The sequence below is a fragment of the Podarcis bocagei genome (assembly GCF_964188305.1).
Source record: "Podarcis bocagei genome assembly, chromosome: 4".
NCBI lineage: Eukaryota > Metazoa > Chordata > Lepidosauria > Squamata > Lacertidae > Podarcis > Podarcis bocagei.
The window spans coordinates 26512968-26535616 of record NC_138128.1 but is presented as its reverse complement, the minus strand read 5'-3'; the positions used below and the strand labels follow the sequence as shown (position 1 = coordinate 26535616).

General features: G+C 43.3%; 1 protein-coding gene across 1 annotated transcript in view; it reads left to right on the top strand.

The window, feature by feature from the left end:
- AGTR1 (angiotensin II receptor type 1) overlaps positions 1 to 22649 on the top strand; it is a 48943-nt gene that overhangs the window by 7193 nt on the left and 19101 nt on the right. The window lies entirely within an intron of this gene.

Sequence of the window (22649 nt, the reverse complement as noted above, 5' to 3'; positions counted from 1 at the left end):
CATTCCCTCAGAACATGCATTCCATGAGGCCAGAGTGCCTGTCTAAATCATCACACGAACAGCAAGAACACTGGCAAGCATAACACTTTGTCCATGCAGATAGTCATGCTACTGAAGGGATGAATTTAGGAGTTAGCTGTTGGCATTTTCTGCAGCAGGGATCATTTGTTATTTTTCCTTCACATAACACTTAACACTTGCCTTTCAGGAATAGTGGCATTGCCATAATTTGCTTAGATTAGTGTTGAAGAGGGACATGTTGTTTTCTTCACCCTCTTATCCATTTCTATCATATATATTAGATTGTGAGCCCGTGGACAGGGACTAAATTGCAGAAGTGTGCACAACAGCAGTGATTCCCAAACTGTGGACCTATGAGAGTGCTGGGGGGGGGGAGATAGCTATATGCATGTTTTGAAAATTGAAGACACTATGTTAGATGCATCCACCACCTGTGCCCATGCTGTAGAGGTGAGGTCCTCTACCACACTGATCCTACCCCTTGTTGATATATGGGCAGCAACAACATCTCAAGGGAGGACAGATACTAGTCTGAGGTACTCTAGTGCAGGTGCAAAGGCAGAGGCAGTAATGTTCCAGGTGGACAACCTCCACATCCTGTCGAAGGAAACGAGAAGAGGCTGCTAACTTTTCTGAAGCTGCATGTGGTTTGGGGTTGCCTAACTGTTGCTGGCCATGAGTTTGGCATGAGTGTTGGGATTAGCTAATATTGGTCTAGTGAAATCATGGGAGTGTGGTTAGACCAATCCTGGTCTTTCACAATTTAGTCACTTTACATGTGAAATATAAAGCTTAGAGAGAAACTTGGAAAAAGCTGGGGTGGGGCTTACCTGTGCTTTAGATTTAAAGCTTTCTTATGCTACCTTAACAGTCATAGATTCCCCATAAAGAATTCTGGAGACTGTACAGTGGTACCTCTGGTTGCGAACGGGATCTGTTCTAGAGGCCCGTTCGCAACATGAAAAGAGCACAACCCGCAGCGGCGCGTCTGCGCACATGCGGGTTGTGATTCACCGCTTCTGCGCATGTGCGTGATGTCATTTTGTGCTTCTGCGTGAGCAGCAAAACCCGAAGTAACCCTTTCGGGTACTACCAGGTCGCCACGGGACGTAACCTGAAAGAACGTAACGTGAAGCGGACGTATCATGAGGTATGACTCTAATTTGTAAAAGCTGCTGAAAGTTCTTAGAAGACTTCCTTCTTCTTCAAGGAGCTACAATTCCCAGAGTTCCCTGGGAAGAGGAATGGATTGTTCAGCTGCTCTGAGAATTGTCATGACTGTTCAAAATGGTATGATATGCAGATGGGGCCTAGGATTATCTGGTGCAAGAGCCTAGGCAGAACTGGCTGCAGGTATGAGTGAGTCTCCAATGAAATTTCCTCAGGGGACCCCCCTCATTTGCAAGTGATCCATGCTGGGCTGTTCTGTTCACAGCCATAGTGCTCTGATCCATGCTGGATGTCAGGAAGCCAACTTGTTACATTTCCCACAATGCTCCTGATATTGCACCTTTGGGGCATTGTGAGAAATTTAAAAGCCCAAACCCAGCCACTTGGCTGAAGCACGAGAAAAACACATTTAAAGAGGGACCTTGGCAAGCATCAGTGGGCCCTGCCAGGCTCCTGGTAGCTGCCCAGGGATGATGTGTGCTAAATAGGGTCAGCAAAGGGATCACAATATATGTTGTTTGGAAAGCATGGTTCCATCCTGTAGCCCCGCCTGGCTGGGTAAAGGAGAGAGCAAGACACAGACAATGCTAAATGAGCCATCCTGCAATTGTAGAGAGAATGCCTCCTCATGGGTCTGGAAGGTATTGAAGAAAACAAGTCAGGAAAATATACCGTACCTCCAGATTTTGTGTATGCCCCCATGTATTAAGTGCAAGAAACATAATTAGCCATGAAGGCATAGAGTTGTGAGGCAGGGAAAGGTCCATATCCATGGTTCCTGTTGTATATAAATCATCATATTTGCTTGAGAGGAGAAAAGGGAATTGGACTGAATCATTGGTCAAATGATTCACTGATTGCCCAGTCAGGTGGAATAAAAGATTATGACAATGAGCTTTTAGCCACGGAGCAGGAAAAGGGAAAAGCATTAACACTCCTTTGGTTTTCAAACTTCCACTTCTCCAGGAAGTCCTTCAGCACTTGTTCACCTGCTTCTAAAATTCCTAGGATTCTAAGGTATATCCTCTGTTGCTCACATACATGGGTAGGCAAACTAAGGTCCGGGGGCCAGATCCGACCCAGTCGCCTTCTAAATCTGGACGGTCCGGGAATCAGCGTGTTTTTACATGAGTAGAATGTGTGCTTTTATTTAAAATGCATCTCTGGGTTATTTGTGGGGCATAGGAATTCATTCATATTTTTTTCCAAAATATAGTCTGGCCCCCCACAAGGTTTGAGGGACAGTGGACCGGCCCCCTGCTGAAAAAGTTTGCTGACCCCTGCACATAGGACAGGAACTGTTTTTATATATAGAACTGTAAAGCCCTTTTCATGTGTTACTTGTGCACAAGACAGTTCTTTGTGGGGTCATACTGCTGTCTCTGCCTCCAACACTGTGTGCCCAAGGCTAATTTTGCTTCTGATGCCCACACGTTGACTAGTTGATATATCCACTTTTAGATATTTCTGTTAAAATGTAAAGCGGTATACAGTAAGTAAATCTGAGGATCCCTCTAGCAACAACAGAAAAAGCGAGAATGGATTTCAAATGTACAACCCAACCTGAAAACCTGTGAAAACAAGGGAATTCCAGATACCTCGCCTTAAAACTGGCGTGTGCAAATAATTCCCTGCAATTTCTGCACTTACAGAGTTTATTCATTTCTAAGAATGAGGATTAATTGAAGAAACGCTGCTTCTGTTCAATAAATCTCACAGGAAAGTGATTATAAACCTACACATCTTCACTATTCATCAACACAAATTAATGTGTAATCTGTGGTTGATCATTTGTTAAAACTCATTATTTGTTAAAACTCATTATTTCTATTTGTAATTTGCCTTTAGTCATTCACTATCTCAATATTTAAATAACTATAGTTTCATAGTCCATGTCACTGTGATTAAAAAGTGACAAATTGCAAAGGACTTAATTGTCAGTGGCAAAATGTGAACGGGAGTAAATTAATCCACATAAACTGAAGTTGTACAGGCTGCAATCCTATACCCGCTTTCTTGATCTTTATGGAAACTTACTACTTGTTAGACTTACATATAATTGCATTGCTAGGATTTTTCATAGAAGGGCTTTATCTGAAGGAGCACTTCCACCCCCATCATTCTACCCGGACACTGAGGTCCAGCTCCGAGGGCCTTCTGGCGGTTCCCTCACTGTGAGAAGCCAAGTTACAGGGAACCAGGCAGAGGGCCTTCTCGGTAGTGGCCCCCCTCCCTGTGGAACGCCCTCCCACCAGATGTCAAAGAGAAGAACAACTAACATACTTTTAGAAGATAGCTGAAGGCAGCCCTGTTTAGGGAAGCTTTTAATGTTTGATGCATTACTGTATTTTAATATTTTGTTGGAAGCCGCCCAGAGTGGCTGGGGAAGTCCAGCCAGATGGGCAAGGTATAAATAATAATTTATTTATTTATTTATTTATTTATTTATTTATTTATTTATTTAAACAAACATCAAGAGCTCCAATCATTAGCCTCCTGCATTATGCTAGTAGGTAGCTCATTTGGTAGAGCATGAGACTCTTAATATCAGGGTCTAGAGTTGAGCCCCACATTGGGCAACAAAGTCCTGCGTTGCAGGAGGTTGGAGTAGGTGAGTCTTATGGTCTCTTCCAACTATAATTCTATGGTTCAAATAAACTTATCTGCAAGATGCCCCCAACCTCTGGAATGTTTTTGGTTGATCTACTTCATTGCTCTATCTAGAAAATAATTCCAGCTGAGACACATTTGTAGCGATAAAGCAAATGTGATATTCTATTTGCTTATCTTCACTGGAGAATTTCGTGCTAACAATGTAGCCTGCAAACAAGTTATACTGGAGCTTTGGGAAAGAGGTTGATCAAAGTTCCATTCTACACACATAACACTTGATAACTAAAATGCTTCAAACTTAATCCAGAGAAATTAAGTCGTGCTTTAATCCCATTGAAATAACGGGACAGGATTTAAGTCAGTTGTGACTAGGGATGGGTGAAACTGGCTCTTTGTGTGTTGGATCACACTCTTAGATATCCCAAACTTTCCTCAAAAGCAGAGCAGAGTTCCTTTTTGCTGAAACTGGGGCTAGACTGGGAGTGGGTTTTTAACTCCAAGCTGTGGGTTTCAGTAATGGGGGCAGCTATAAAAGCACTTATCAGCTGCAGCGTATGGAGTAATTGATATTTTGCTGCAACACAAATGTTCCATAAAGCAGGTACAGATACAGCACTAAAAGCTGTTTTTCAAATAACTGTATCATCTTCTATAAACACTGGCTGACGAGTGAGTAAAGTGAGTTAATACAGTCATTTCATTATAATGGATCTTCTGTTTTTTTCCTTTTCTTTTAATCCTTTGTAATTCACTTCCAAATTGCACAACCACATATATATGTGTGTGTGTGTTGTTTAAATCCATTTTGAACAAATTAGTGTCTTTTCCAACTAGCAATGAGAGCTTTGCATGGTAGTGATCATTGCTCTGTCCACTGGAAATCCTTCTCGACAGCCTTCTGGCTTATGAGATTTCTTCAGGCATTGTCTCCGTAAGTGTCTCTGTGTGGACTTTTGGATTGTTTTTGGTGGGCCTCAATGCTGCAGCCTGCCTAGTGTCCTCTCTTTTACCTGCCCCATCCGCTAGCTGTTGCATAGCCATTTCATTGGGCCAGCACCGGCAAGTCCCTGTTTGCTAAGTAAAGTAGGGAGGGGAGTCAGAGAAGTTATGAGGGTGGGAGAAGGAAAGGAGGTGGATGAACCCCAAGTCTTAAGTCTCTGCTGTGCCACAAAGCTCACTGGGTGCGACCCTAACCTACCTCACATGGCTGTTGTGAGGGTGAAAGAAGGGAACATTTACAGTGGTACCTTGCAAGACGAATGCCTCGCAAGACAAAAAACTCGCTAGACGAAAGGTTTTTCCGTTTTCGATTTGCCTCGCAAGACGAAATTTCCCTATGGGCTTGCTTCGCAAGACGAAAACGTCTCGCGGCTTTGTTTCCTTTGTCTAAAAACAAAGACATGTTTTGTTTATAAAGTTAATTTATTTCCCCTTCAATTTTTGAACTGCTCTTTACAGTATGTGTGACTTTAAAGAGCAGTTAATAAACTGTTGTTGTACCAAATTTGGCTTTGTTTGGACTTTTTTTGACCATAGGAACGCATTAATTGATTTTCAATGCATTCCTATGGGATTTCGTGATTCGCAAGACGAAAAATTCGCTAGACGGCAAAAATTGCGGAACGAATTAATTTCGTCTTGCGGGGCACCACTGTATGCTGCTCTGAACTGCTTGAAGGAGATGGATGGATGGAAGGAAGGAATAAGAGATTGATGCTTTAGCTCCCTTTCAAATGCTGTGTGTAGCATTCTAGAGTACGCCATCCTTAGCCGTAGAGCCTTTAATGCCTGGTGGCACTAACTTTTTTAAAATCGCATTGAATGCAGTGGGACTTGCTTCCAAGTTAAACACCATGGAATTCTGTGGAACATACTTCTCAGTAAACATGCACGGAACTGTGCTGTAAGTACATTATATTTATTCATGAAAATAGTGTTTGCACATCTAGAAGGATGCCAGCTCTCTCCCCCCCCCCCCGAATCTGAGATATAACAGGCATGTTTACAAAGCCAAGGAACCTTCAAATTACAGTATTACATTCTCAACAGTTTAGTTAAAGATCTGTCAGGCTTTCCATTGTACAATTTACTGTAAATTGTGCTTGCTTAAGAGGGCAAAAATTATGTAATTTGTAATCTGATTTTAAGACCGATGGTGTCTGAGGAAATAGAACAGGCCTTATACGCTGATAGATTCTGAAGTGACGAGATGAGGGTTTTCTCAGATACAGAACTGGCCATTAGATTGACTTTTTTATTTGTAAAAGGCCTCTTCTTTCCAGGTCTCCATCTCGCTTTAAGGATTTAAGTGCAACGGTTCAACTTCTTGTTAACTACGACCTTAGAATAATTACATTGGACAGCCTCACCGTTGGGGGGACCTTACTAAAATATAACACTTCAAAAAAGGAGATATTCAAAAGTAAAAATGTTAGGAATTACCTGAAGCAGAGAGAGAGAGAGAGAGAGAGAGAGAGAGAGAGAGAGAGAGAGAGAGAGAGAGAGAGATATTATGAGCCAAAGAATCAGCATGGAGGCTTGTTAATGAATCCCTCATTATGGTCAAAGAAGTAAGCAGAAGGAGGGGGGGAGAGATAGAGATAGAAAATAGTAATCTGTTGCTATGGAAGGGGCCTATCTGCTTCAAATGCCTTCTGGGTGCCTGCACCAGCAGAGGTCAGGCATGCAGCAGCAACCAGGGAGATAGGGTCTGCCCAGTGGTGGTGCCACCTAATTTATAAAGTGTCCTCACCAGACATCAAAGCTTTCTGATGGCAGGTCTAAAAGGCTTGGAGTGGCTGACTCTATTCCTGTTTTGATGAAACTATGCTCTGGTTTTAGTTTTAAGGCTCTCCAACATCTTTTACTTTTCTTTAGCTTAAGTTTTACTGTCGTCTGCCTGCCGCCATTTTTTGCACAATATGCTTTTTTGTTTATTTATTGTAAGCCATTTTCATTTTTTATTGGAATAGCAGCATAATGTTAAATAAAATATAATAATAATAAACGTGCATGGCCCCCAAGTAGAAAAATATATTTCAATTTTTTTAAAAAAATGAAAATAGGAGGGCCATAACTCAGTTCACATTTCTCAAATATATACATTCTGGCAAGTAGTTTTATCAAATATCATGCAATTTTAGTATATTATTTCTGCTTGTGCATTTTTACCACACTTTCCCTAGCATATGTAGTTGTGTACACATTTTTTGTTTGGAGAGCTACATTAGAAAATTTGGAGAAGTGTGAATGATGGATAGCTGCTTTTCTGTTCATATTTTGAGAAATGCAAATTAAAATGTGAACAAAATTGAATTCCACCCCCCCAAAAAAAAAAAAAAATCCTGGCAAAGACACGATTGCATACAACCCTTTGGGCTGGGAATATATTAATCAACTGTACTGAGGAATATATTGAAAATGTTACATATATCAAAGTCCCCATGTGCTACATTGTGTCAGTGAATTAGCAATATTAGCAATTGTATCCATTAGTGCAATATAGTAACGAACTCCAGATTCCCTCTATTCCTTAGAGGTCTTCTGCAGGCCCGCATTAAATGCCCTCCAAGCAAGCTGTATCTATATAACCAAGTTCCATAAATGTTACTTGCCGTATTTGTATGGAACCTGCATGGGTAATCAAAGACCAACAGGTGAAACAGTTGCTGAATAGGAAAGGATTCCTCAAGGGGGGACTCAGTGTTGTAAGTGTGTTGACATTTTGTCCAAGCTTCACCTTCCTGAAGCAAGCAAAAGTTCTGAATTTACTCAGTAGGTTTTCCTAATGTGTCTGGTGGATTACATACCATGAAAGTATCCAGAAGTCACAAAGCTTCCTATAGGTTTCATACAGGTTTAGCTCAAGTCTTTTCACTAGAATTACACACTACTCACATTCATGTGTCCAGAGGAGGACGTGTTCAGAGGAGGGCAACCAAAATGGTCAAAGGCCTGGAAACGATGCCGTATGAGGAACGGCTAAGGGAGCTGGGCATGTTTAGCCTGGAGAAGAGGAGGTTAAGGGGTGATATGATAGCCATGTTCAAATATATAAAAGGATGTCACATAGAGGAGGGAGAAAGGTTGTTTTCTGCTGCTCCAGAGAAGCGGACACGGAGCAATGGATCCAAACTACAAGAAAGAAGATTCCACCTAAACATTAGGAAGAACGTCCTGACAGTAAGAGCTGTTCGACAGTGGAATTTGCTGCCAAGGAGTGTGGTGGAGTCTCCTACTTTGGAGGTCTTTAAGCAGAGGCTTGACAACCATATGTCAGGAGTGCTCTGATGGTGTTTCCTGCTTGGCAGGGGGTTGGACTCGATGGCCCTTGTGGTCTCTTCCAACTCTATGATTCTATGATTCTATGTACTGTACAAGAATCAGAAAATAAGTCCGTTTTGGGGGGGGGGGTTGGAATTTTCTCTCCCACTAGCTTTTGTGAAGGAGTGTCAGTTCAGGAAAGTATGTTACATCTTTGCCAATAAACAGACACGAAGCACATTAGGATGATATATCTTAATTGCAAAAGACAAAGAAATTGTGGGGCTACCTATAACACTTTGGCCAGCAATGATTAATAGGATGAAATAGTATGAGATAGAGGAGTTAAATTGCATTTAAAACCACTTGGGGGTGAGAAAGATAAAGCCAGGAGACATGAGGCTTATCTAAAGGACTGAGAGATCCAGAGTGTTATTAAATAGCAGGCTTTCCCAACCTTGAGTCTCCAGCCAAAACGGTCAATGGTCAAGAATGATGGAAGTTGCAGTCCAACAACATCTGAGGACCAAAGGCCGAGAAAGCCTGCAATATAATAAGAGCAAATTTATTGTCTGAGAATGGTTCCTTACATCCCTCTTGAGAATGGAAAGCGCAGTTTTGGTCCTTGGAAAAACTTCAAAGTTTTCAGAAGTGTAAAGGGTTTTTGTTATGTTTTTGCAGGGGAACCCCAAATGGAGAAACTCCCAAACCACCTAATGATGTGGGAGTGGAATGCTTCCTGAAAAGTTCAACATTGTTTTATTAGAACGCCAAGTTTCTAGACCTTATTGTTTCAAATATATATACTTGAAAGTGCATGGGTTTACTGAAATACCGTATTTTTCGCCCTATAGGACACACTTTTTCCCCTCCAAAAATGAAGGGGAAATGTGTGTGCGTCCTATGGGGCGAATGCAGGCTTTCGCTGAAGCCTGGAGAGCCCCACCGCCAGCCCCGCAAGCTCGGGGGACAGCGGGGAGGCGGAACGCCGCCATCCCACTGTCCCCCAACCTGGTTTGGAGGCTGGTGGCAGGCTTCCCCCGCCCCCAGCCCCGCAAGCTCCCAGAGCTGCCTGTTCTGGGGGCTGGGGTCAGCGGAAGCTCGGGCTTCCCCCACCCCAGCCTCGCGCCTGGGGGGAGGGAAATAATTTTTATTCCCCCCCCCCCAATCTAGCTGTGTCCTATGGGCCGGTGCGTCCTATAGGGCGAAAAATACGGTACCTGAAGTCGGATGGCTGACTGATTCCATGGCCAGCAAAACAAGAAGAACTTATACAAAATAAGAGGAAACTATGAACATTTATATCATTCACATAGATGGTAGAAGTCACACAGTTTACAGAATCCAGCTTCTCTTGGTACAGAATTTGGATTATCTGGATGCAGACTTTTAATTGTTTTTAATTGTGGGCATAGCACTGGAGATAGGCCACTTGACAGCTTTTTGAAGCAGTTCACTACTTAGAAATGCTAATGATTAAGTAAGTAAATAAATTCCAATTCTTCTGGAGCATTTCAAAGGTACCAATACACCTCTGTTTATAACATATCAATGATAGTTGAAACCTTTTTTTAGAAAAAATGGATGATGAGTTCAGGGGCTATGTAGACTGCTCCAAATTCCCCATTTCTTTGCTCCTCCTCTCAGACTTTCTTTTTCACTGACACCTTTCAGTCTCTTGTTCTTCAGCCCATTTTGCTCATCTTCAACTACTTTGCCTTTGGACACCATGCTCCCTTAGCTTCCTGACCTGCCAAACCTCTTTCCAATCTCAGGCTGCCTCATGAAGCTACCCTATCTCTAGGACCTGTTCATTGTTATTGTTGTTGTTTAGTCGTGTCCGACTCTTCATGACCCCATGGACCAGAGCACGCCAAGCACTTCTGTCTTCCACTGCCTCCCGCAGTTTGGTCAGACTCATGTTTGTAGCTTCGAGAACACTGTCCAACCATCTCATCCTCTGTCGTCCCCTTCTCCTTGTGCCCTCCATCTTTCCCAACATCAGGGTCTTTTCCAGGGAGTCTTCTCTTCTCATGAGGTAGCCAAAATATTGGAGCCTCAGCTTCACGATCTGTCCTTCCAGTGAGCACTCAGGGCTGATTTCCTTCAGAATGGATAGGTTTGATCTTCTTGCAGTCCATGGGACTCTCAAGAGTTTCCTCCAGCACCATAATTCAAAAGCATCAATTCTTTGGTGATCAGCCTTCTTTATGGTCCAGCTCTCACTTCCATACATCACTACTGGGAAAACCATGGCTTTAACTATACGGACCTTTGTTCATTTTTATAATCCCAGCTAAACTGATGCTTCCCCTTCCCTCAGAGAAGCAGTACTACATATACTGCGTTCCATAAGCAGCTGGTGTATTTGTGAACACACGGGCACTCAATTTATTGGCTTCAGTGCCACAGGCATAATACGATGCAGATAGATTAGTCCTCATTTAAAGTTCAGAAATCAAATTGTGATGTGATGTAAATAACTGAAAAGCTCTGTGCTCTCTGTCAAGTCTTCCTTGGTCATCTATAGCAGTGTTTCCCAACCACTGTTCCGCGGCACACTAGTGTGCCGCGAGATGTTGCCTGGAGGGAGGCGGGTGAGTCGGGCGGCGAGAGGCGGGGCGGCGAGGAGAGGCCACCCAGCGCGGGGCTCTCGCTGTCTGCCTGCCTGGCTGCCTGCAAGCTCGGCGGGCAGCGCCTCCGTCCGCAGCGCCCGCCTCGCGGCTCTCATTCCCTGCCCCTGCCAAAGCTCACCCAGCCAAGCCGCGTTCTCCTTCCTGCCTCGCTTTGCTGCCTCCTCCCCCCCCACCCCCAAAGCTTGGAGGTTCCCCGGCAAGGGGGAGGGAAAAAATTTGAAACTTACACTTTCGTGCGTCCCTCCCGGCGTGATGCTGCACGCTGACGTCACGGGGCTGTAATGGTGGTGTGCCTCGAGATTTTTTCATCAAACAAGTGTGCCTTTGCCCAAAAAAGGTTGGGAAACACTGATCTATAGCCAGTTATTCTGTGTGTGTGTGTGTGTGTGTGTGTGTGTGTGTGTGTGAGAGAGAGAGAGAGAGAGAGAGAGAGAGAGAGAGAGAGAGGCTTTATTGCCAGAAACTGCAAAGAAACCTTTTTCCTTTGCCACATTCTTTATCTTTCATCCCGCTATGATTCAGCACAACCTCACATGGAGTGCATAAGACTGCAGTTCAAATTTAATAGCCTTGATACACTTTTATGATTCAGCGTGAGATATGACATTTCCCTTAATCGTTGACTCATCTGCAGATAACAAATGCAGAGGGTGATAAAGTTGCCCAGCATGCGAAATGGGAGGAAAATGGAGCCTATAACAGCAACCTATTAAAATAACACATTTCTCTTGTTTATGGGGGCAGATATTTGTATATGTACTGGATTGATAGACATAAGAATTTTTCACTTAAATCAGAAAAACGTATAGGAGGAAATGCTTGGGATTTTTATTGTCCCACTGTGTAAAGCATGGTTGAAATGTTGAGAATGTATCTTCTGAAATTCCACCGCACATCTCATTTATAACTACAGCCCAGCTTTCTCTAAGTTAGGTGGGCCCACATATGGTCCACCATGGGTTTTTGAGTGCCCCCTCATTAATCTCATTGGCTACGATACTGCCTTTGATGACAACTTGTCAGGAATTTGGAAGCTTTTTAATTTTTTACTTTCCCCATTTACCTTCGTTGGGCTTCCCCAACTGCCCTCAGACAGTTCTTAGCAGCTGCGAATCAACTGGGGTGTGAAAGAAGAAGAAGAAGAGGAAGAACCTTCCAAAACGTGTAATGTTTTTCCCCTGCTTCTGGGTGCACTACTATGACATCACCACAGCTTGTGATGTTCCCAGCAGCCAATGGTTATAGATTGTTCCTGTAATGCTACTGAAGGCATCACAGTAAACAGTTCAGTCAGCATAATTGGAGCCAATGAAGCTTAACTGACATTAATTGTAATACCAGAAAAGGACGCTTGTCCCATGACGTATTGCAGAGTCATGCTGCATATATTATTATTATTAATACCCCACCCATCTGGCTGAGTTTCCCCAGCCAGTCTGGGCATAGCCTCCAGATGATGTGTCCAGCCTTTCCCAGTCCCTGCCACTACCCTCATGTTCAGCAGCATGTGAAGGTGTCCTACACCTCAAGGGACGTAGGTGGCGCTGTGGTCTAAACCACTGAGCCTCTTGGGCTTGCCGATCAGAAGGTCAGTGGTTCGAATCCCCATGACAGCGTGAGCTCCGGTTGCTCTGTCCCAGCTCCTGCCAACCTAGCAGTTCAAAAGCATGCCAGTGCAAGTAGATAAGTGGGAAGGTAAACGGCATTTCCGTGAGCTCTGGCTTCTGTCACGGTGTTCTGTTGCGCCAGAAGCGGTTTAGTCATGCCGGCCACATGACCTGGAAAGCTGTCTCTGGACAAATGCTGGCTCCCTCAGCCTGAAAGCAAGATGAGCACCACACTCCATGGTCGCCTTTGGCTGGACTTAGCCATCCAGTGGTCCTTTACCTTTTACACCTCAAGTGAAAACTTGCAGATCAAAATTGGGAAGTGAGATTTGAAGTGATTTTAATTTTTTTTAATATTGGGATTCTCCATGATTGTTAATGTGGTGTTTTAGAAGTAGGGGTAGCACGGCTATGTGAGGAAGGGAGTGTTGTGGGAAGAGAATCTTTGAGTATATAGCAACGGTATTTCCCACCCCACCCCCTGCAGTGACAAAATAAGCAATCTTGAGCAAGCTTAGACGTTTCACAAGGCTCAATCAACATTCTTGTACATTCAGTCCCACAAGAGAAGGAATTTGCTTTCTCACTCTAGCAACTTACACATCAACTCAACAACTCAAATTGTTTCTTTTCTTTGCTGAAAGTGAGCTCCCAGTTTGCATATCTATTTTTATATCAACCGAGAGACAGTTAATGCCGGAGCCATTATGACAATTTTATGGATTTAAATAGAAAGAGCAGAGAGCAGATCTGCCTGCCTCTATACGTCGCCCATCAAGCTAGACTGCTATTCCAAATATAGTGAAAAATGAATCTTTTGGTGACCTTAGGGCTCAATTCAGTGTTGGCAAAAGAATTCGCAAGAGCTTGCACCTAAGCTATCATGGCAGGGCCAAAGCCTAGCGGATAGAAGGAAGCAATATGTCTATGAATGGCAGTTCCTGGGAATGATGAGCGTCTGTTGCACTCATTTCCTGCTTGTGAACTTCTCATAGGCATCTGGTTGGTGACTGTGGGAACAGAATGCTGGATTAGAGGGGCCTTTGGCCCGTTATAGCAGAGTTTATGACTTCGCTCTCTTCTGACCAAGCAAAAGCATCCTAGTTGCTGATACTGACTTAGCACACTCAGCTGTCTTTTACTTGGATCGTTGTGGGAAATCTGTTCAGTCCAAAATCCAACCCCCTACCACGTGCCGAGCTCAGGAAAGGAAGAGGGGCCGTGCACCACTGGGCTTCTGGAGGTCAGGGATCCTAAGGAGCATTGGCTCCAGCCCAACATGATCTCTGTCATCCACACATGTGGGCATGCACACACATACACACAGCACCCTGCACTGTATCAATGTGAATCAAACCACTTGCCAGTCAAGCAGACTACAGTCTTGTGGATGGTTAGAGGTACTGGAGATGAGGATATCACAAGTACAGTGGTACCTCGGGTTACATACACTTCAGGTTACATACGCTTCAGGTTACAGACTCCGCTAACCCAGAAATAGTGCTTCAGGTTAAGAACTTTGCTTCAGGATGAGAACAGAAATCATGTTCTGGTGGCGCCGCGGCAGCGGGAGGCCCCATTAGCTAAAGTGGTCTTCAGGCTAAGTACAGTTTCAGGTTAAGAATGGAACTCCGGAACGAATTAAGTACTTAATCATACGAAGCCACAGCAGGACAGGAAAAAGAAAGGATTCCTGCACTGCAGGGGGTTGGAGTAGATGACCCTTGTGGTCCCTTCCAACTCTATGATTCTGTGATTTGTGAGGAGGCTTCCTTCACCCTCTTCCCAAAGTGCTTCTGCCCACCATAAGGGATATGGGATGTCTAATGCTGTTTGCTAAATGAAGGTAAACTGGAAAATGTAGAGGAATGACGGAGGAGAGAAAAGGAATGAGTAAATTGGGACATTATTGTTGTTGTTACAGTGGTACCTCGGGTTAAGAACTTAATTCGTTCTGGAGGTCTGTTCTTAACCTGAAACTGTTCTTAATCTCAGGTTCCACTTTAGCTAATGGGGCCTCCCACTGCCGCTGTGCTGCCGCCGCACGATTTCTGTTCTCATCCTGAAGCAAAGTACTTAACCCGACGTACTATTTTTGGGTTAGCGGAGTCTGTAACCTGAAGCGTATGTAACCTGAAGCGTCTGTAACCCGAGGTACCACTGTATTTTACGTTCACAAATTTCTTGCAACAACTTAAAATTCAGCATTAAGCTAAATTGCAGTCACGGGAGTAGGTCGGGTCCAGGAAAAAAACAACCCACATCTCAGGTGTTAATGGCCAGGTGTCTTCAGCATAAGCCAAGTACTATACAGTGAAGGTGCCAGGCACACCTATGTGGGGATGGAATTCCACAACATAGGTGCTGCCACAGAGGATGCCCTCTAGTGGACCACCTGCACCACCTCAAACTTCTGAGGCTGGCAGAACTACAAAGAGTGGCCTGTCTGCTGTCTGTAGGGAAGGAGGCTGTCTCTCAGATATTTGGGGGCCAAGGTGTTTACAGCTTTAAACACTGCTTAGGACTGGGCCTCGAAATGAACTGCAAGCCACTGCAGCTGTTTAGAAAAGGGGGATTTATATATATATACACACAACACTCTTTCTTGAAGGAACCAGCATTTAGGAGAGAGATTCCTTTTTCAGGCTCCAGACCTAATCAAGAATCATACTTACCTGGAAGTAAGAGCTGGTGAACACAACTCAACGCACAGTTGCCCTTTATATCAGTTGGATTTGCTTTTAAATGTATCTGTTTAGGACCACATTTGAAAGTAGTAGCTTTGCTTCTGCTAATCTTGCTCTGCATAACCCTGAATAGGGCCACATAATTGGGGAGGGTAGTCATTCCATTAGCATGTGCACACATGCCCCATGTGCATTTGCTAACATGTCTTGAGTCCAAGAGCTATTGCATTATTGCATAAGCTTGTGGTGCAGTGCTATTGACATGTACAACTATTTCATGAAATTGTGTCCATCAGGAGCCACAAGTACTGGCAGCAGTAACCTAAAGAGCCCTGGGAAATTCCCATTCATGGCTTTACGTGTTTACTACATTGCTCAACATAAAGAAAAACAGAGGGGAGGCAGCAGCTGGGGTGGCTGTAGGACATTATTTCACACACACCCTCTAATCCTTCCCTTCATCCTTACTGGGGACATACTTTCTACACATGGAATCACCCTACTGCAGATTTGTTTTAAGTGGTGTCGGAAACTTGGCATATCAATGTTCTTAATGGCCCACTGAGGCATCATTAAATGCTATTGTTGATTGCAATCACAACAAGATGCTAACTCTCCCAAGCCAAAGCATTTTGGTATGGAAATAGAAAGCTCATTCTTGAATCGTCCTGCATTAAAAGTCCTTGGAAGGGAAGGGACTATAATGAATCCTAGAGCAGGGGAGGAAGGAGTAAAAGGACGCAAAAGCGCTTTGTCTTCCCTGAATCACTAGGCTGCTGGCCACTTTTGCTTGTTTTGTTTCTATAATAATAATAATTTATTATTTATACCCCGCCCATCTCCTAGGCTTCCCCAGCCACTCTGGACAGCTCCCAATAGAATAATAATAATAATAATAATAATATAGTGGTACCTCGGGTTAAGAACTTAATTCGTTCCGGGGGTCCGTTCTTAACCTGAAACTGTTCTTAACCTGAAGCACCACTTTAGCTAATGGGGCCTCCCGCTGCCGCCGCACCAGAGCACGATTTCTGTTCTCATCCTGAAGCAAAGTTCTTAACCCGAGATACTATTTCTGGGTTAGCGGAGTCTGTAACCTGAAGCGTATGTAACCCAAGGTACCACTGTAGTAATAATAATAATAATAATAATAATAATAATAATAATAATAATAATAATAATAATAATAATAATGTGATAAAACATCAAACACTAAAAACTTCCTGACACAATGAGGGAACCGCCAGAAGGCCCTTTGCGCTGGACCTCAGTGTCCGGGCTGTGCAATGTGGGTGGAGACGCTCCTTCAGGTGCATCGATGTTGTCTTTTAAATATTGCTGGATATCCCTGCCAACTAGCTGTGCTAGAACTGCTGGAAGTAGGAGACCAACAACATCTGGAGGGTCTTGGGTTCCCTGTGCCTGTTCTAATGTACATAACACTTCAGGGCTATGGTGTCTGGTGTTCCTTGGGACTGGTGGGGTGGCAGACAGGGAGCTCAACAGTAGGTGGCGCCAGAGCAAATAAATTCTGGTTTCATCCCTATCCTCCTCCACACTGTGGTAACACTGAAACTAAGGAGGAGGAAGCTGGCTCACAGTGCCACCCCTGGATTGGTTGTAAGTAAAAAGGCAGCCAGGTGGGGACTGGTTGAGGGCAGACTGAGCTGGAACAGAATATTCTCACATATGCCAATGCAGAATTTAGATTCCCCCCACATTAAGCTTGTTGCAGTACTTTCAAACTTAGGAAATCTGTCTAGCCACCCTCAAGCTGAATGACCCAATTCCGTTCTATGCTCTCTTTTTCTGTGATTGGAATCTTTAAATAGAAATATTTTCTAGTGTGGAAAAGTTAGTGGATGAGTAAAAGAAAATTCCTCAACAGACTTCCATTTCTAAAGATGGACAAAAACATCTCCCACCATCACTGGAACAGCAAGTACTTCTGAGCTGCCTTCCATCAAATAATGATATCACTTTGCAGCACCAGGAAATCCATGTTTTCCTTCTTTACCCATCATTTTCTCATTAGAAACTGGGGAAGCATCCATATTTGAGATCTATATCCTTCCTTGTGCTTCTTTTCCCATGGACTGGTTACACCCATTCAGTTCTTACACAGCTGTGCAGTTTACTCTATTTTCTATTGCTTTTTCCAAGATTTTCATAGTTTTACTGGCTCTGGAAGGAGAAACCACTTGGTGCTCACTCTGTCATTTTTCTTCCGAATACAAATCCCCTCAGTGCACAAGTGTTCACTGGCAGACACAACAGCGATCCCATAATTAATACAAATATGGGATGTGGTGCTGAAAAGTAAGAACAACCCATTTATGTCTGGTTCTCTGGCTTGAAGTGATAAAATTCATTTTTGGTGCTTTTTGTTCCTCTGCACGGAGGTCAGGCACTCTTCCAGTTCCTTTAAGAATAATAAAGACACTCACAACACTGCCCTTTGCAACACTTGGATTCTCCCACCCTTCTAAACCAAAGGAACAAAGTTCAAATTACCCTAAAACAGTGTTTCTTTACGCTGCAATCCAAAGACAAGACCTGCCAAGACAAGAGAGTTTGGATTGGGCTTTTCTGTCTGAGCAGAGCTCAGGTTTACACCAATGTAAGTCCCTCACCCCAGCTCAGCTGCGGCACAACCTGCATAATTTAAAACAGCATAATTTCTGCCAGCATAAGACCCCAAAACAGGGCACTCCGGGGAAGAGCAGGATGGGGTAAGGAGGTACTTATTCTTATTCCAAGCCAAGGTTGCAGGTTCTATCCCAGTACAGGACAGCTGCCTATTCCTGCATTGCAGGGGGTTGGACTAGATGATTTGCAGAGTGCCTTCCAACTCTACAATTATATGATTCAAATTGCATTCAGCTCGGTCACATTGCCTAGGGCCGTCTTTGAAACTCAGGTCCACACTCGCCTACTAGCTCAGTCAGTAATAACAATAACAATAACAATAACAATAACAATAACAATAACAATAATAATAATTTATTATTTATACCCTGCCCATCTGGCTGGGATTCCCCAGCCACTCTAGGTGGCTTCCAACAAAATATTAAAATACAGTAATGCATCAAACATTAAAAGTTTCCCTAAATAGAAGATGTCTTCTAAAAGTCTGGTAGTTGTTGTTCTCCTTGACATCTGGTGGGAGGGCGTTCCACAGGGTGGGTGCCACAACCGAGAAGGCCCTCTGCCTGGTTCCCTGTAACTTGGCTTCTCACAGTAAGGGAACCGCCAGAAGGCCCTCGGTGCTGGACCTCAGTGTCCGGGTAGAACGATGGGGGTGGAGACGCTCCTTCAGATATACTGGACTGAGGCCGTTTAGGGCTTTAAAGGTCAGCGCCAACACTTTGAATTGTGCTCAGAAATGTACTGGGATCCAATGTAGGTCTTTCAAGACCGGTGTTATGTGGTCTCGGCGGCCGCTCCCAGTCACCAGTCTAGCTGCCGCATTCTGGATTAGTTGTAGCTTCCTGGTCACCTTCAAAGGTAGCCCCACATAGAGTGCATTGCAGAAGTCCAAGCAAGAGATAACCAGAGAATGCACCACTCTGGCAAGACAGTCTGCAAGCATGTAGGGTCTCAACCTGCTTACCAGATGGAGCTGGTAAACAGCTGCCCTGGACACAGAATTGACCTGTGCCTCCATGGACAGCTGCGAGTCCCAGGCTGCGCACCTGGTCCTTCAGGGGCACAGTTACCCCATTCAGGACCAGGGAGTCCTCCATACCCACCCACCTCCTGTCCCCCCCAAAAAACAGTACAGTACTTGTCAGTCTTGTCAGGATTCAGTCTCAATCTGTTAGCTGCCATCCATCCTCCAACCGCCTCCAGACACTCACACAGGACCTTCACCTCCTTCACTGGTTCTGATTTGAAAGAGTGGTAGAGCTGGGTATCATCCGCATATTGATGGACACCCAGCCCAAACCCCCTGATGATCTAGCTCCTGCTAGAGGCTTCTGAACAGTGTTTGGAATAGGGAGAACTTAGGCTGGCATAATTTATGCCGGCATCCTGTAGTTAGGATTGTTCTGCCCTTCTTAAGTGAGGCAACAACTGCCAAACTTAAGTGAGGAACAAAGAACTGAGCAAGGGCCTAGGGAAGTACGGTGCTAAAGTGTTGGGGTGCAACGTGGAAACATGGTGTTGGCATAAATAAGAGTGGTGGGTTGAGTAGATGGCTTGAAGCTGGTGTAATTTCCTTGGATTGCTCTCCGAGGCTACAATGCTATGAACACTTGCCCATTGAATTCACTGGAACTTACCTCTGGGTAAAACAAAATTTAAAAAAATCCTTCCAGTAGCACCTTAGAGAGCAGCTAAGTTTGTTATTGGTATGAGCTTTCGTGTGTGTGCACACTTCTTCAGATACACTGAAACAGAAGCCACCAGACCCTTATATTTAATGAGAGGGTGGGTAGGGGTATTACTCAGAAGGGTGGTGGGAATGGGTGATTGGCTGATAGGTGTGGTAAACCTGTTGATGACTGTTAACGACTGCAATTGGTTTTACAGGAAAAAGCAAGGGGTGAGATGGCTAAAAATAGCTTTATCATGTATAATGAGATAAGAATCCAATGTCTTTGTTCAGACCAGGTCTCTCCATGGTTTTTAGTCTGGTAATAAGTTGCAATTCAGCAACTTCTCTTTCCAGTCTATTTCTGAAATTCTTTTGTAATAAGACAGCTACTTTGAGATCTTGTATAGAATGTCCTGGGAGTTTGAAGTGTTCTCCTACTGGTTTCTCTGTCCTGTGATTCCTAATATCAGATTTATGTCCATTTATTCTTTGGCATAAACAATAAATGCCAAGGGCACTGTTGGCATCTGATGGCATACACAACATTAGAATATGAGTAATTAAATAGTCCTGAGATGGTATGTTTGATGTTGTTGGGGCCAGTAATGGTGTGTCCAGGTGTATGTGGCAGCAGTACACCTGGTCTTGTCCGGGTGTATGTGCATGCTTACCTCTGGGAAAGCATGCATAGTGTTGTGGTCTTAAGAGTACAACCGACTACACATACACATACTGGGAAGCAAGTTCCATTGAACTCAGTGGGGCTGGCTTCAAATTTAGACATATTACTTTGAAATAAACTTGTATAGGATTTCACTGAAAGTGATATAAATGAGTCCTTTATAGTTTAAAATCAATAGAAGACCCAGCAGACTTTTATTTTGGAAAAAAGCACAAGGTGGAGAAGTGAACTATACATTTAGGAAAGAAATAGATGTTTAAAGAGATGAGTCTCTCATGAAATAAAATTGAAATCCTTAATACAACAACTTATTTTTATTTATTAACAATAAATGCAGAAGGCCGTAGTCCTAACCACAGTAACCTGGGAGTAATCCTCGCTGAATTCAACAGGACTTACTTCTGAGTACACCTAGTTATGGTTGCACTGTAAGGCATTGCATGAGAAAAAATATGTATGGCAAATAGGCTTGCAGTTATCTTTAAAAAATGCTCTGTATGGGTGTGGACGGACTCCACTGTTTAATTAAAAAAAGGTCCTGAGTGTTAGAAAGCATACAGAATATAATACCTTTGTGACAGTACCGTTCATTTGCAGCTCTAGTGAAATCTCTCCCTTTTTCACATATGCCTTTTACTATGGCACAGGTCCACATTTTTTTCATAATTGGGTTCAGGATGTTTATGGACTACATGCTCTTAGTGGCCTGATAGCAACAGATGTCAAAATCTCAGGCCATAATTTACTAGGACAGGATATTCGGTTAAATGTCAGTAAATGAAGAATATACTAAAATAGCAGTAATTAGAGATGGAAATGGTCTATTAAACCCTCCAATCTACACTGGGTTCAAGTTTCTCCTCCCAGCTATTATTAGTTTTGAATTATGAAGAAATTTCAGAAATACTAGTATTGTGCAATGATTATTCACTTTTTAAAGCAAAACACACACACACACACACGCCCGTCTCTCTGTCTCTCTAAAGTATGAAATACAGACCTCTAGTGGTCAAAGTCATGTATTTGAGGGGAAATATATTTTGAAGCAGTTGAAAGCCAGTTTGCTCTGGATAATAGTATAATTATCCTCATTTTGCACCCAACTTAACGGTCAAAAGAAAAGGAGTGTGGCTCTAACCGAGAAGATCATCATTATTTCAACTCTCCTGTAGTCATGCTTTCAGCAGGCATTTCCCCACAGAGGACACAAAGTAAGCTGTCTTCTCCTTTCAACAGTTTAAGAAGCCAGGACTCAAGTGCAATTTTTCACATCTTCAGTAAGGTCAGAAATGTCTTGCCAGATGGGGTGGAGAGACTATGCTAGTTTCCTGCCAGGTTGGTCATTGTTGCTTACAGGGAGACATGGGGAAGTAGAGTGGCAGGGAAACCAATGACAATCTCTCTGGTATTTTGCCCCTTCTCCCATTCTGTTGGGAATCTAGCATAGCGGCTCCACCCTACCTGGTGAGCTACTTCTGAGTGAAGTTTTTCAGTTTCTACTTCTCTGTCCCTCCACAAGGCCATTCAAAGCCCAGGGACCTCAAGACCAGCAACCCCCCACCCCTTGCTGGAAGTAAAACAATGAACCTAAAAGAGAACCTTCCACAATATCACCCATCTCTTTTTTTAAAAAAAAAAAATTATTAGAAGTTTAAAAATTACAGAAAAAAGAAGAAAAGAAAACAACAAAAATTTTTAACAAGACATACATTACAATACATAAAAAAACAAAAAACAACCTAAAAACCAATGCAACAATACAGCAAAAAAGAACAATAACATTAAAACACACATCCAATATTCCATATCTTTATCTTTCATTTACTTGTTTCATCGACCTCCTCACACCTCCCTTTTTGTATTCTAGTTTAATTAATTATTTCAGCAAATTCTTTCCATCTTTCACTATATTCTGTCATTCGATTTACCTTAATTTATTTTAACCTTATCTTACCATAAAATACCTTAAAACATAAAACTTAATACCTATTTATACATAACTCCTTATATCATTTCTACTAAAGCCAAATAGTTTCATTCCAACATTTTTCCTAATACTCATTAATTTTACACTAATTCTCAAAATAATTTTTTAAAAAACTTTCTTCCAATCCTCATCCAATGTCTCTTCTTCCTGGTCTCGGGTTAAGTCAGTCCTTACTGTCCATTCCATCTAGTCCATCAACTTGGTGATCTTATGTCCGAGGCTCTTAAGTCTTTTCCATGTCCCTTCTGCAGATCTTCTTCTTGTTTATACCTGCACTTTATCTTGTCTTTTGTTGATCTTTTTCTTAATCTCTTTCCTTGAGAAAAAAGCACTGAGCCTGCAGTGAAATGATATGTGGAATGTGAGCAAATGCCAGTGTGGTGTAGTGGTTAAGAGCGGTAGTCTCGTAATCTGGGGAACCGGGTTCGCGTCTCCGCTCCTCCACATGCAGCTGCTGGGTGACCTTGGGCCAGTCACACTTCTTTGAAGTCTCTCAGCCCCACTCACCTCACAGAGTGTTTGTTGTGGGGGAGGAAGGGAAAGGAGAATGTTAGCCGCTTTGAGACTCCTTCGGGTAGTGATAAAGCGGGATATCAAATCCAAACTCTTCTTCCTTTCTCATTGAGGAGTAGGTCTCGGGGAGACTCCAACCCAACAATATC